We start from the raw sequence: 15,495 nt of genomic DNA on the forward strand, positions 1-15,495 counted from the left end.
GTTCACGGCTTACCATAACATGAATTCACATCAATTATGTCATTGAGTACTTATAACGGTAATCTATTATTATTATTATTATTATTATTGATATTAAATTATTTTGTCAAAGAAGAAGAAAAGAAGAAAAAAGATCGTTATATTTGAGGGTTCCAATTAATGTCTGTCTCCCTCAAAAGGGGGAATTGTTATATATTAATAATCCGTTAATTTCTTATAAGACCCAGTTCTGTAGAATGCTTTAGCTTACATGACATAGGCTATTTTTAAGCTTGGCTCATGGTAGAAAGACAGCTCCATATATGTAGAGACCACGTGCTTTAGGAGACGTATATAATTCATGGCTAACTGTAGAGGTCGCTCCTCTTCTTCCCTCACCATCATGAGAGACAGACGCAAGATGACATGACATAACAGCTGGTATATTACTTGACGGCGATGTGAGAAGCCGAACTGAGACACAGCAGCCATTTGCTATTCAGGATCTCGGAGAGAAGAATACATGTTGCTTTTGCCATGTGGGATCTCAGAGCATGATCTAATGGACAATTTCTCTTTCACCTATTTTTATTCACCTGTTTTTCTGTAATAACCTTTCTTTGATGGAAGAAATCAAATAAACCACTATATTTTTATCTGGTAACTAGTCCTGAGTATTTTACAGGATATGCATTATTTTACATCCTCCTTTCAAAGTATTATGGTAAACATTCCCAAATCTTAGAACAATTCACATCAATAGTACTACTGGATATGTATTATCAATTTTGGCAACCCTAAAAAGTAAAAAAAAAAAAAAAAAACCTATCAACAATTGGGGTCAAGTGAAGTCCCACTCAGTTAACAAAATTACTATAATGTCAATTACATTTACTATAGCATATTTTTTAATAAGTAAAACAAAATTAATGATTTAATGTCTGCCCTATAAGCTTTACTTTTATAATGCCTCTTGGAGGTGATAGGAATAAAAATTGGGCTTGCCACTCCATATAGAAAGGACAAGGTCTTGTATGTCTCAGTAGAGTGCATGGAATGAAGTCTCAGAAACATGACCATAATGGTCCCATAATAGACACATGTAAGGTGTGAGGCACTAATGGGGAAAGCTTTTTGACTTCCCTCTGAAGAACACATTTTCAAAATGGTAGAGATTATGTGGATGTGGAGACACCGAATTGTATCTTAATTAACCAGACGTCTATTTTTAGCAAACCAAGAAGATTAGACTTGTTGTCTGCATGTTGGCTTTTGAATTTAAGCATTTCTTTCTGGCTTGTCAAGAAAACAGACTTTTGTTTGTGTAAAGGCCCCGTCTCACTAAGCGACTTACCAGCGATCCCGACACCGATATCAAGGTGTCAGGATCGCTAGTAAGTCGCTATGTGATCGCTGGTGAGCTGTCACACAGACAGCTTCACCAGCGATCAGCACAGCGATGCTGAGTGCCCGGCATCGCTGTAGAAAATAGAATAAAAATAAAAAATATAGTTATTCTCACCTTCCGACGTCGCGTTCAGCCATCCTGCCTCTCTCCACGCTCCGGTCCCAGTGATCCTTTGCACGAATGACCGCGAGATGTCACAGTCTCGAGGGATAACAAAGTCTCGCGGTCATTCGTGCAAAGGATCACTGGGACCGGAGCGTGGAGAGAGGCAGGATGGCTGAACGTGACGTCGGAAGGTGAGAATAACTATATTTTTTATTTTTTTGATTATTTTTTACACCTGATCGCTGGTCTCCCGCCTGTCACACACAGCGAAGCGTGCTGGCCAGCGGGAGACCAGCGACCAAAGAAATGTCCAGAGATTTCTTGCAGCGATCCCGGCAGGGGGCCGCTCGCTGATCGCTGTCACACACAGCAATCTCGCTGGTGAGATCGCTGTTACGTCACTAAAGTTGTGACTCAGCAGCGATCTCGCTACCGAGATTGCTTAGTGAGACGGGGCCTTAAGCCTGTAACATTAACTTGTAAGCTGATATACATAGTGGATATAGCTGATCAAGGATAAAAATCCTTGATGACTAGCGATATGCTAATTATGCACTAGGTAGCCCAAATAGTTTGTTGATTTTTAAAAGAGGAGGAAAATCTATGCAAATAGATTACATAATCAAATAAGGCGACTTGGTTATCACCATTCTTCCCCTTATCTGTGATGCTGGACTGAAGGACACTTGTTAAATATAAAAAGAGGTGATATGCCTCTGTATAGTCTGATAGGGACATGGCAAGCACAGCTTTAAGTGGCCTCTCCTCCTCTTCCTCCAACTCAGCATCACACCCAGTACAGTCCACAGAGGTGGCACCCAAGTTACCCTTGCTTCCCCGCACGTCCCAAATCTCCAACCGTACAACTGACTGTATGGAACTACAGATGGGAGAGTCTGAAGAGCTGTTCACACATTCTATGCCATGGTCATCAGAAGCGTACTCAAAAGCTTCTCAGAGTCAAGAGGAGGGAATCTGCACTGATGCTTAAATTTTTTTAGTTTAGATCCGGGTCAGGATGAAGTAGGGTCCGAGCAGCATCCTGACCCTTGTCACCAGACATTAACCCCTGGGGAGAGGTGGTCCTGATGAGATTCAGATATCTGAGGTTCATAAAGACTGTACTGTGCTGTCAGGGCAGGAAGAGGAGGGCGAGGAATGCGATATGCTGCCTTTCCGCCTGGTAGATACAGACAGTTTCCTAAGGCTCATGGCTGTTGCAGTCCCTCTGTACCAGTTGCCCAGTCGCCATTACTTTTCTAAGAAAGCTGTGCCTGTGCTACACCAGCATGTCACAGACAACACCATCCGTTCCTTGACTAAATCTGCTAGGGTGCATTTTACCACAGACACTTGGACGAGTAAGCATGGCCAAGGGCATTACATCTCACTGATTGGAAACTGGGTGACTCTGGTGGCTATGGGGGCACTGCTTCTGCCTCCTCATCTATCTCCTCTAGGGCCTCCACCTGCACCCTCAACCTCTGCCTTAATGAAACATGCATTCCAACAGTGCAGAGGGAACCCCCACCACCTCCATACTGCACAGCCAGGTTTCATCGCAATCATGCAGTGTTAAAATTTATATGCCTTGGAGATCAGTGTCATACATCTGAAGAGTTGTGGACAGCTCTCCAGGTTGAGTTTGAGCAATGGCTGTCTCCACTGAACCTCCATCCAGGGAAGGCCGTGTCCGATAAGAGTGCGAACCTGGTTGTGACCCTATAGTGAGGCAAGCTCACACATTTGCCTTGCATGGCTCACGTCCTCAACCTGGTGGCACAGCGCTTTCTCTGCCACTATCCTGATCTGGGAGAGATGCCTCAGAGAACATGGAAGCTGTGTGCTCTCTTCCACCATTCACACCCCTCGGGTCATTGACTTGAATCGATACAGAGGTCTTTGTCCATGCCAGTTAGCAGGTTAATATGCGATGTGTCGACATGGAGTAATTCCACTCTGCACATGTTGCAGTGACTGTGGCAGCAGCAACGAGTCCTGACACAGTATGTCATGTCATATAGCCTGGACTAAAGCAGTACTGATGTGGCGCATATCACGTTTACGGAGTGGGCACAGATTAAGGTCCTCTGCACCCTTCTCACAAGTTTTGAAATGGTTACTAAGATGGTTAGCGCTGACGCCGCTGTCATCAGCATCACTAATCCGGTCATCTATATGCTGGAGCAGACTTTGAATAGCCTGCGGGAGGAGGTGGTGATCCCAGAGGAAGAGGAGGAAGCAGAGGATGATGTAGAAGGGATAACTTTGTCTTAAAGTCCTAGACTCATCACACAGGTGGGTGCCAAGGGAGGGTGGATTACTGTGATCGAGGGGGACTGGTGATAACAGACAAACTGTTAGTGAAGGTGCAAGATCTGAGGAACAAATGGAGGAGGAAGAGGTGATGTGCGAGCAACTGTCAGGAGATAAAGAGGATTATCATCCCTTCTCTTTTTTCATAGTTGGCAGGAGAGGACAGATGGAACAAATATCAGTGTTACCCAGCCACCAACACAGCATGGGCTTAAGCCTTGAACCTCATGGTAGAGCCCAATATATGAGTGCATTTTTTCTGCACTATCTGCAAAATGATCCCCGTATAGTTATGATTAGAAATAGCGCTGACTACTGGGTTGCCACTCTGTTAGATCCATGTTACAAAAGCAAATTTTGCAAGATGCTTCCCACCCCGGAAAGGGACATGCAAATGCTGGAGTATCAAAACACGCTTTTACACAGCCTTAAAACAGGTTTTCTCCAAGATAGAAGTGAAGAACACAGTGCACATCGCAGCTCTAAACTTTTAGAGTCCAGTGGGTTGCCCTCCCAGGGCTGCGGGGTACTCGGTACCGGGCCGGTGTCAGGGGAATGTGTCACAGCAGCGGTGACCCGGTCCGTGGCCCTGGGCGCCCAAGTATTGGGGGAATGTACTTAAATAAATGGAATAGTTCGTGACGCCACCTGTGGTGTTCAGCAAGGGAGGTGTTAAGCCGATGCTGCAGACAGATCCTCCGGGACAGATGGTGTGGTGCAGCGATAATGGTATAGCCCTCCACAGGCAGGGCTGTTGTCCCAGGGCAGTGTAGATGCGGGGACACTTAGGTGGTGTAGTGTCCGGCACAGGGGATGTAGCAGTGTCAGGCAGACGGACGCAAGAAGGAATGGAGGACACCAGGGCATGTAGTTCCAAAGCTTTACTCACAGTCAGTAATGCCCGCTTCCATGCCGTGTCCTCCGGGTCAGGGACCCAGCCAACCTCCAGGCAAGATGAAAAGCTCCCCTCCAACACTCTGCCAACTTATGTGCCTTTCCTGAACATCTCCTCTATAGCGCCTTTAAGTGTGAAGATCTCCAGTACCGTGGTACTCTAGAGTTCCTCCTGGCAGATGTTCCCAAGAACCTTACTTGTACGGCAGACAGCTGTAGCCTGCTTCGGGGACTCCCTTCTCCTGAGTCCCGGCTCTCTATCCAATTGCTGTTGTGCCCCAAGTCTTAGAAGGGAGTAATGCATTTACAGCCAACTACTCCACCGGTGTCTGCTGCAGAACCATAAGTGTCCATACAACCTCAGGGACCGGGCCCCGGCCTTGCGCTGAGAACCTATAGACAGAGTTCCTCTTCCAACCCACGTCCTCTCTGTTCTCTCTACCCCTTCGTTCCGTACTTGTCTTTCTCTCTCTTATGAAAGCTTAGGTTTCAGTTCTACTTCTTTCTCCTTCTTTTCCTTTCCTGTGCCAGCTGGCTCAGGTCACTGAGGCAGCTGCAGCACTCCTTCCTCCAGGGATCCTCACTCCTGTCTGAGTGACTTCCTACCGACTGACCTTCTGTCAGACTGACCTGTCATCCTACACTTTCCCACTCTTTTATGTATCTTAACTCCACCCACCTCCCAGCACATCCAGTGTTCCAAGCAGGGAACCATCAAAGGTGCTCTGCTACTCTCTAAGCACTGAGTCGCAATGTGGTTGTGCAGAACTACCCTGCTGTGTGGGGTGCGAGTGTTGGAGTGTGGAAAGGAGTTCCCACCTTACCTGGATGGTGGGCACTACACCTTAGGAGAAGGTGCAGTACCTCTGTGGCTACTGAGCCTCAGGGGCGCCACATCCAGCATGTCAATTCATCAATGCCAAAACATTACCAGCAGCAGTAGCGTAAGAAGCAATTTCTGTGAGTCCTTTAACATTTTCTTTTAGACCAGCTCATGAACCAGCACAACAGAGTCCAAGTCTTACACGTGGTGAACAAATGGAGAGGATGATGCAGGAGTAGCTAGAACTGAATATCAGTACTATCAGGGAGGATTTGGACCCTTTCACATTTTGGTCTTCCAAAATGGATAAGTAGTCCTATCTTGCCTCACATGCCTTGGAGGTTTTATCATGCGTGTAGGGGCGCAGTGTGTGGTGGTCCTGACAGCAAATGGGTGAGCCATGACTTGGAGGTTATGACCTGAGGACTATTAGCAGGGGATTATTTTGTAATTCACACATCACTGGGGGATTATTTCACTTATGCTAATAAGTACCCATAGGGCCTCTGGAGCACAATGGCACTAGTTTTAGATATGGTAATCTTGCTTGCTGTTAGTAACCCTGCACAGAGTTGCACCTTAAGGGACCTTTACACATAGCGATATCACTAGCGATATCGCTAAAGCGTCACCGATTTTGTGACGTTGCAGCAATATCGCTAGCGATATCGCTATGTGTGATACTTACCTCCGACTGGCTCCCCCGCTGTCTGTCGCTGATCGGGCGAGATCGTGCAGCTCCATTTCTCGTCGGGCGCTTCCTGCTGGCATCGACGAGCGACGCGTGGACGCGGGCGGGAGGACATCAGGATCGCCGTGTCTGAAAGGTAAGTAACGACCGCTGCTGCCTCGCTACATTGCTGTGAGATCTGCCTGTGTGGCAGCTCACTAGCGACCATTTAGTGATGCACCAGCCATCCTGACCGGGTCGTATCGTTGTCGGGATCGCTGGTGCATCGCTAAATGTAAAGGGGCCTTTAATCTCTTTGTAACGCATTGTCATATTTATGGTTGTTCACTTGTGTCTATGTATTTTATACAGTCTTTTCTGAATACTAATAAAATAATGAGGTAATTTTATTGGTGGATTTAGACTCCTTTTCTCTTGGTTTGTTCATATATGCATTGGAGTTTTCCATGGACTAATGCCTGTATGTGGTGTAGAGTATTAAGCATTCACCACTATTTGTGATGATTTCTGCTACTGGGATTTTGTATTATATACTTTTTATACTGTGGTGAAATTGATGCCACTTTGGTGGTGTCTGACAATTTTTGGAAATGTGAACACTCCCGCTTGGGTGTCCATCTGCTGGGTTGGGCGTAGTGTAAGACCAGTCGGTCCCTATCATACTATTTCCACTCTTCTGTAAATGATGCCACTTTGGTGGTGTCTGCCAATAATTTTTGGAAATGTGAACACTCCTGGTTGGGCATCCATCTGCTGGCTTTGGCTGAGTAGAAGATCTGTCGGTCCCTATTATACTATTTCTACTCTCGTGAAATTTATGCCACTTTGGAGGTGTCTGCCAATAATTTTTGGAAATGTGAACACTTGTTGGGTGTCCATCTGCTGGGTTGGGTGTAGTGGAAGACCTATCCCTCCCTATTATGCTTTTTATACGGTGGAGAATTTGATGCATTTTTGCTGGTGTCAGGCTCTTATTTTTTGATATTTGAAAACTCCTGGTGAGATGTCCATCTGCTGGGTTGGGTGTAGTGGAAGACCTATCCCTCCCTATTATGCTTTTTATACGGTGGAGAATTTGATGCATTTTTGCTGGTGTCAGGCTCTTATTTTTTGATATTTGAAAACTCCTGGTGAGATGTCCATCTGCTGGGTTGGGTGTAGTGGAAGACCTGTCAGTCCCTATTATACTTATACATATTAGTCCAAACTGTCCTTCACACCCAAGGTCACACTCCATATGACATTAAGGGTACCGTTACACATAGCGATGCACCAGCGATCCCGACAACGATATGGATCGCTGGTGCATCGCTAAGTGGTCACTAGTGAGCTGCCACAAAGGCAGATCTCACCAGCGACATCGCAGGGGTCGGGTGTCGCTACTTACCTGTCAGACGCGGCGATCCTGACGTCCTCCCGCCCGCGTCCACGCGTCGCTCGTCGTCATAGCAGGAAGCCCAGCAGGAAGCGCCCGACGAGAAATGATCCAGGACCTTCTCGCGCAACCAGCGATAACCAGCGGGGGAGCCGGTCAGAGGTAAGTATCACATGTAGCGATATCGCTAGCAATATCACTGCTACGTCACAAAATCGGTGACTTTACAGCGATATTGCTAGCGATATCGCAGTGTGTAACGGGGGCTTTAGACTACCATACCCTCACACAAGCCAGAAGGCAAAAGGAGTGTATATAACAAAATTATATTTTATTTAACATCTAAATAAACAAGAATAGAAGGATGATAATCTGGGCTAATAATACCAAGAAAGGGTCTTATAACAGAGACTCATAATAGCTATTTTACCTAAGTGGTATACATAAGTATACCGTGTCTATCACCCCTATACAATCAATGCATAAAGTGCTTTAGTGCGCAGAAAAAACTAAATAATAATAATCAGGGCTAATAATGCCAAAATAGTGTCTAATAACAGGGACACATAACAGGCATTTTATCTCAGTGGTACGCGTGAGTATGCCATGTCTATCACCCCTATACAATCTTCTTTGGGAACAAGAAATTGCGAAACGCGCATTGGGGTGATAGACACGGCATACTTCTGCTTACCACTGAGATAAAATGGCTATTCTGTGTCTGTTATTAGACCCTTTTTTGGTATTATTAGGCCTGAATATTATTTATTTTTTTCTGCGCAGTAAAGCACTTTATGCATTGATTGTATAGGGGTGATAGACGCGGCATACTTATGTGTACCACTGAGGTAAAATGGCTATTATGTGTCGCTGTTATTAGACCCTTTTTTGGTATTTTTAGCCCTGAGTATTATTTATTTTTTTCTACGCACTAAAGCACTTTATGCATTGATTGTATAGGGGTGATAGACACGGCATACTTATGTGTACCACTGAGGTAAAATGGCTATTATGTGTCCCTGTTATTAGACACTTTCTTGGTATTGTTAGCTCAGATTATCATTTAGTTTTTTTCTGTGCACTAAAGCACTTTATGCATTGATTGTATATGAGCGCCATTAGATTACTTGACATCTTTGTCCTATTAATATTGAGGCTATTTTTCTTAGGGTTTTTTTCTTAGGGTAATGTGCCTAAAAATTCATGGGGATATTTTTTTTTTACCATCAATAGGCACAGTGACACTTTATATATCTCAGGGGAAGAGTTAGCAAGTATTGCAATATCTGATGTAAGACTTTAATATCAGTCAACATGTATATTACGCTGCTTATTGATTAATCTGTCCTGTTTCAGTGCTGTGATAGATGTGTAAAATCACCTATATTTTTCAACTTGAGCAGTTGTGATTTGCCAAGTCTTTTTTCTTGACACTAGGCATCCTTTTATTCTTGTTTATTATGTGATAAATAAAATATAATTTTGTTATATACGCTCCTTTTGCCTTCTGGTTTGTGTGAGGGTATGGTAGTCATATTATACTATTTATACTGTTGTGAAATTGATGCGACTTTGTTGGTGTCTGCAACTAATCTTTAAGATGTGAACACTCCTGGTTGGGTGTCCATCTACTGGGTTCGGCATAGTAGAAGACATGTCGGTCCCCATTATACTATTTCTACTGTGGTTAAATTGATGGCACTTTGTTGATGTCTGCCACTAATTTTTGTAAATGTGTAGACTCCTGGTTGAGTCTCCTTCATGTGCGTTTCATTGGAGTCATCTTCCTGTGTTACTACTATCCTTAGATTTTTCTGACATTGGTAGTCTTCAAAACTGATATTTGTGCCACCTGAGTGTGGCTCAGCATGAAAGCAGCTTGAGCTGTTGAATGTGGTATCAGGGCTCCAAGCACAACAGGCCTACACTAATCTCTCACCCACCTCATCTTACTTTAACATTCAGTTGAAAGCTGTAAATTCTGGCCCAGACGAAGATACCTCATGCATGGCGAACTGCTGCAGTGTCACGTTACAATTTGTACTGTGGATGTATTGAGGCTACGTTCCTGGTGTCTGTCCCTCATTTGATATATTTTGGCAGCTTTTGAGGCTGTTAGAAGGTACTATGTATGCATTTGTTTTTGCCTTCCAATGACTGTAATGGCGTTTGGTTATGTTCTGTGAATAGTCGATAAATACATTGGTGAATATTGCAAATTCGGCGATCGTAATCCGAGCCGAACATTGAAATGTTTGATCATCTCTAGTCATTACCTCTTCTCTGTGTGTGTGTCACAGGTGGCGTAGTCGACTCAGAGCTCTAAAGTACCGTATATACTCGTGTATAAGCCGAACCGTGTATAAGCCGACCCCCCTAATTTTGTCACAAAAAACTGGGAAAACTTATTGACTCGCGTATAAGCCTAGGGTGCACAGTGAGTGGCCCCAGATAATGCTGCACAGTGAGTGGCCCCAGATAATGCTGCACAGTGAGTGGCCCCAGATAATGCTGCACAGTGAGTGGCCCCAGATAATGCTGCACAGTGAGTGGCCCCAGATAATGCTGCACAGTGAGTGGCCCCAGATAATGCTGCACAGTGAGTGGCCCCAGATAATGCTGCACAGTGAGTGGCCCCAGTTAATGCTGCACAGTGAGTGGCCCCAGTTATGCTGCACAGTGAGTGGCCCCAGATAATGCTGCACAGTGAGTGGCCCCAGATAATGCTGCACAGTGAGTGGCCCCAGATAATGCTGCACAGTGAGTGGCCCCAGATAATGCTGCACAGTGAGTGGCCCCAGATAATGCTGCACAGTGAGTGGCCCCAGATAATGCTGCACAGTGAGTGGCCCCAGATAATGCTGCACAGTGAGTGGCCCCAGATAATGCTGCACAGTGTGTGGCCCCAGATAATGCTGCACAGTATGTGGCCCCAGATAATGCTGCACAGTGAGTGGCCCCAGATAATGCTGCACAGTGAGTGGCCCCAGTTATGCTGCACAGTGAGTGGCCCCATCATGTTGCTGCTGCTGCTGCTGCCGCTGCCTCCATTACCAAAAAAAAAAAAAAAAAAAAAACTGTATACTCACCTCCGTCGCTGCCCCCTGCTCATCAGTGTTGCGGGCTCTGCAGTGACTGTGCAGGCAGAAAGCGCGATAGCGCCATCTGACCTGAATCTCACTGCAGAGGATGCAAGACAGCAGAGCGATGCGCAGGGACAGGTGAATATGCCTCCCCCCGTTCATACTCACCCCCGTCCTGGCGCTTGTCCCTGCAGTGCAGCCCCTCTGCTTGTTCCATGTTCTCGGTGCTGCTCTTCCTGCTTCAGCGGTCACGTGGTACCGCTCATTAAACTCATGTATATTCGCATATTCATGAGTTTAATGAGTGGTACCACGTGACCACTGAAGCAGGAAGAACAGGGGGCACCGAGAACATGGAACAAACAGTGGGGCTGCAGAGAAGGGTGAGTATGATCTTGGACACCCCTGCTCCCCCTCCCCCGCCGATCCCCCCAGTATATGGCTCGTGTATAAGCCAAGAGGGGGACTTTCAGCCCCAAAGAATGGGCTGAAAATCTCGGCTTATACACGAGTATATACGGTAATAGCCGCTGATACTCCCACATTATGGTGGCAGCAGTGGGATACTGCTCAGCCCGGTCTAACCAGGGGAGCTGCAGGGACTGATGTTCTTACACATTGTCCGGATCCTCTAGGCCAGGCCTTATTCAGAAATCTCCTGTGAAAAGCCTTAATTAACCTGGAGGCTGAGGCGTCCACAGCTCTCACCCAGGAATCGTCCGCGGGACCGAAACCCTTCCAGGCCTCGAGATACTGTAACCCTCCTCTGTGCCACCTGGAATCAAGAATGCGTGAAATCTCAAACTCGCAGTCCTCATCAATTGGAGGAGCAGACTGCATACCCACCTTATCTGGCGTGACAACTTTCTTCAGCAAAGATACATGAAAAACTGAATTAATTTCCAGGACGAAGGAATGTCTAATCTCACCGCTGCCGAATTGACAATCTGAACCATTTTGAAGGGTCCTACAAACTTAGGCCCCAACTTTTTAGAAGGGATCTTCAAATGCAGATTCCTAGAGGACAACCAAACCATGTCCCCAACAACAAACCTCGCCTCCCTTCTTCTCTTGTCAAAATATTTCTTAGACCTCCTATTAGCCTGTTTCAGATTATGGCGCACACTGGTCCAAACCCTTTCCAAATTTCCAGAAAAACTCTCTTTCTCAGGCACTGCCGCCCCAATCCTAGAAAAAGAAAACGTATGATTGAGAGCAAACTCAGCTAATGGTAGATATTCCGACCACATCTCCTGATTATCTGCTAGAAAACATCTCAAAAATTGCTCAACGTCCTTGTTCTTCCTCTTGGTCTGTCCATTGGACTCCGGATGATAACTCGGCGAAAATGACAAATGAACCTTAAGTCTGTCACAAAATGCACGCCAAAAGCGAGCCACAAACTGTGGTCCCCTATAGGAGACAATGTCCGTGGGAACACATGGAGCCTGACAATCTCTTTCACAAACGCCCTGGCAAATGTCTCAACCCCTGGATGACCCGCCAAACGAGACTCATGACATTCCTTAACAAAGCTCTCCTCAGGGCTTTAGGCACAAATAATTTCCCATACGGAGTGTTAGTTGGTGCCGCATCCTGGGCTTTAAGTAAGCTATTTTCCAAATCAGAACCTAATGCTGCCACCACCACCCCTCTCTGCAGAATAGATTCCTCCTTTTCAGTATTAACCACTGGAAAGAAACTTCGAGACAAAGCATCAGATTTAACATTCTTTGTCCCAGGGATATCTGTCATAGAGAAATGGAACCGGGCAAAAAACAATGCCCACCAAGGTTGACTGGCATTCAAAGATTTAGCAGCATCCAGATAGATCAGATTCTTATGATCAGTAAAGACTTGTATAGGATGTCTAGCGCCCTCTAAAAAAATGTCGCCACTGCTCAAACACAAGCTTAATAGCCAGCAATTCTCAGTTCCCAACATCACAGTTGAGTGCCTCCTCCGAAAATTTCTTAGAAAAGAACGCACAGGGATGCACCCCATCCTCTCCTTCCTGTGACAGAACAGCCCCCACTCCAACTGATGAGGCATCCACCTCTACCAGAAAGGGCTTAGTCTCATCTGTCTGGATCAAAACAGGAGCAGAGCTAAACCTCTCCTTGAGATGCTCAAAAGCCTCAACAGCCTCAGGGGACCATTGGACAGTATTAGAACCCTTATTAGTAAGATCAGTAAGGGATTTTGCGATAACAGAAAAATTCTCTATGAATTTTTTATAATAATTAGCAAACCCCAAGAATCTCTGAATCGACTTCAAGCATTCAGGTCTAGGCCACTCCAATACCGCCTGAACCTTCACTGGGTCCATCTCAAGCCCATCACTGGAAACAAAGTACCCAAAAAACTAATTTTCCGTACATCAAATTTGCATTTCACCAGTTTAGCAAAGAATGTGTTTTCTCTCAGAATCAGCAGAACCTCGCGGACTCTCTGCCAATGCGACTCCAGATCGGGCGAGTAGATCAAAATATCATCCAAATAAACAATAACACTCCTACTGCTCAACGGCCTCAGAATCACGGCCACAGGGGACTTAGAGGGTCTTATAAGACCTGCAGGTATTCCTTTAAGGCCTCCCTCTTGGGAATCGTCAGATTAAATAAACGACTCTTAGGGAGAGTAGCACCTGGGACAAACTCAATAGCGCAATCGTAATCTCTATGAGGTGGTAGAGCTTGTTACTCAACCTCTGAAAATACTTTCCAGTATTCCTGAATGGGTTCAGGTAGCTCATTTTTCACAACAGCAGCAATGTGTATATCACAACATTTCCCATAACATCCCTAACCCCAGGATCTTATCGTACTTGACGACCAGTCCAGTACAGGATTGTGCATTTTTAACCAGGGTAACCCCAGGATGACTGGAAAAGGCAATTTATCAAGTAAAAACAAATCTAAAGATTCCTGGTGTTCCATATTAACAGTGAGTGGAAACCCGATGATCTCTTGAGAAATGCACCCATGGTCTAGAGGAGTGTTCTCAATCGCCACTACAGGAAAAGGGGATGATAAAGGTACAGAAGCAATCTTATACTCATCTAGAAATTGTTGATCAATCAAATTAATTGCAGAACCACAGTCCACCATCACTTGAAAATCAATAGAATGACCACGACAGGTAGAACTACCAGAAAAAGAAACTCCTGCGGACCGTAAAAATGCAATATGACCGGGAGGATTACTCTGACCTTTTTTTTTCTCTTTTCCTTATTTATGCATCCTTCACATTGCTTAATAAAAATGGCCAGCCTTACCACAATAAAGGCATAGCCCCTCAGAGAACCTTCTCTCCCTTTCCTGGGAACGTGAGGACATCACCTCAAGTTGCATCGGTTCCCCACAGTCAACGGGGTCTCTGGAGAGACAGGGACCAGCAAAATTGAAGCCTTCTCCTCATTCTGCCTGCCTCTCAATCTTCTATCCACCCAGATAGCTAACTGCATAGCAGCTTCCAGCGTAGCAGGTGCAGGATATGCAATGAGTAAATCTTTAACCCTGTCATTCAAACCTGCTAAAAACTGACTCTTGAGTGCTGGATCATTACAGCTGACTTCTGCAGACCATGGTCTGAACTGGGTACAATATCTCTCAGCACCGCCAGAACCCTGTTTCAGCCGTCTGAGTTCTGCCTCGGCTGTAATGACCCGATCAGGATCATCATATAATACCCCATAGCAGAAAAAAACGCTTCTACTGGCATCAAACAAAGGTCATCCGGATGCAATGAAAGTGCCCAAACTTGTGGCTCACCTTGCAATAACGACATAATAATCCCCACACACTGTAATTCAGCCCCTGAAGACCTGGGTCTAAGGCTATGTGCACACATAGTTTTTTGGGTGTGCGGATTTTGGAGAGAAAACCGCAGGACAAAAGTCCTGCGGTTTATCTGCGGTTTTGCCTGCGTTTTTACACCTCATAATGGAAGAGGTGTAAAACTGCAGCGTTTCTGCACCAAACAATTGACATGCTGTGGATTGTAAACCGCAGTAAAACTGCGCGGAAAAATCCGCAGCATGTGCACTGCGTTTTTTTTTTCCATTGAAAATAAAGGTACTGGACAACGCAGCAGAATCTGCTGCATTTCTGCAGAGCCAAAACCGCTGCGGAAACGCAGCAGATTTCACTACGTGTGCACATACCCTAAGCTGAAAATAAAGTAAACATGCATTTTTTAAACAAAAAAAATTCCTGCTGTTACCAGAAAAACATTTAGGCAAACCCACCTTCGGTTCTTCAGAGCAGATTCCAGGGCAGTTACTCACGTGCTGTTGTAAGCTGGCAACTTCCAACGTTAACCCTTGCAGGCGTCGAGCAAGATCTTGAATGCTGTTCATATTGCAGAAATCCGAGTGGTTTTTTTTTATACTTTTTTAGGCTGGACAAAGTGTTACGGATCTGCAACACAGGACTAGGGTGGGGAAAGGGGGAAAACGGACCCTGCACTATGACTAGGCTGATACCCTACGATGAAGTGGGTGACCCATTCCTTGCGAATAGACCCACCGACGATCCTAGGTTAATCTCAACCGAAGACTTATAGATAGGGGTCCCTGAAAGATCTAAGGACTGGGTACAAAAACGGGTCACCTCCTAACAGAAAACACAGAGAAGGCTGCACAAACCAACAGCATACAGAAACAAATACTAGCAGAACCAGAGGTCCCAGCACTGCACAAATTACACACACAGAAGGCAAGGCAAAGCAACAAGCCAGAAATCAAGCGGAATAACACTGTTATCCAGCAAGGACTGGGAGGCAGGTGCTGGTAATAAAGAGTGACACCATCACCTGACC

The sequence above is a fragment of the Dendrobates tinctorius genome, unplaced genomic scaffold, assembly GCF_039654945.1.
Source record: "Dendrobates tinctorius isolate UK_male_01 unplaced genomic scaffold, ASM3965494v1 ptg000019l, whole genome shotgun sequence".
Lineage (NCBI taxonomy): Eukaryota > Metazoa > Chordata > Amphibia > Anura > Dendrobatidae > Dendrobates > Dendrobates tinctorius.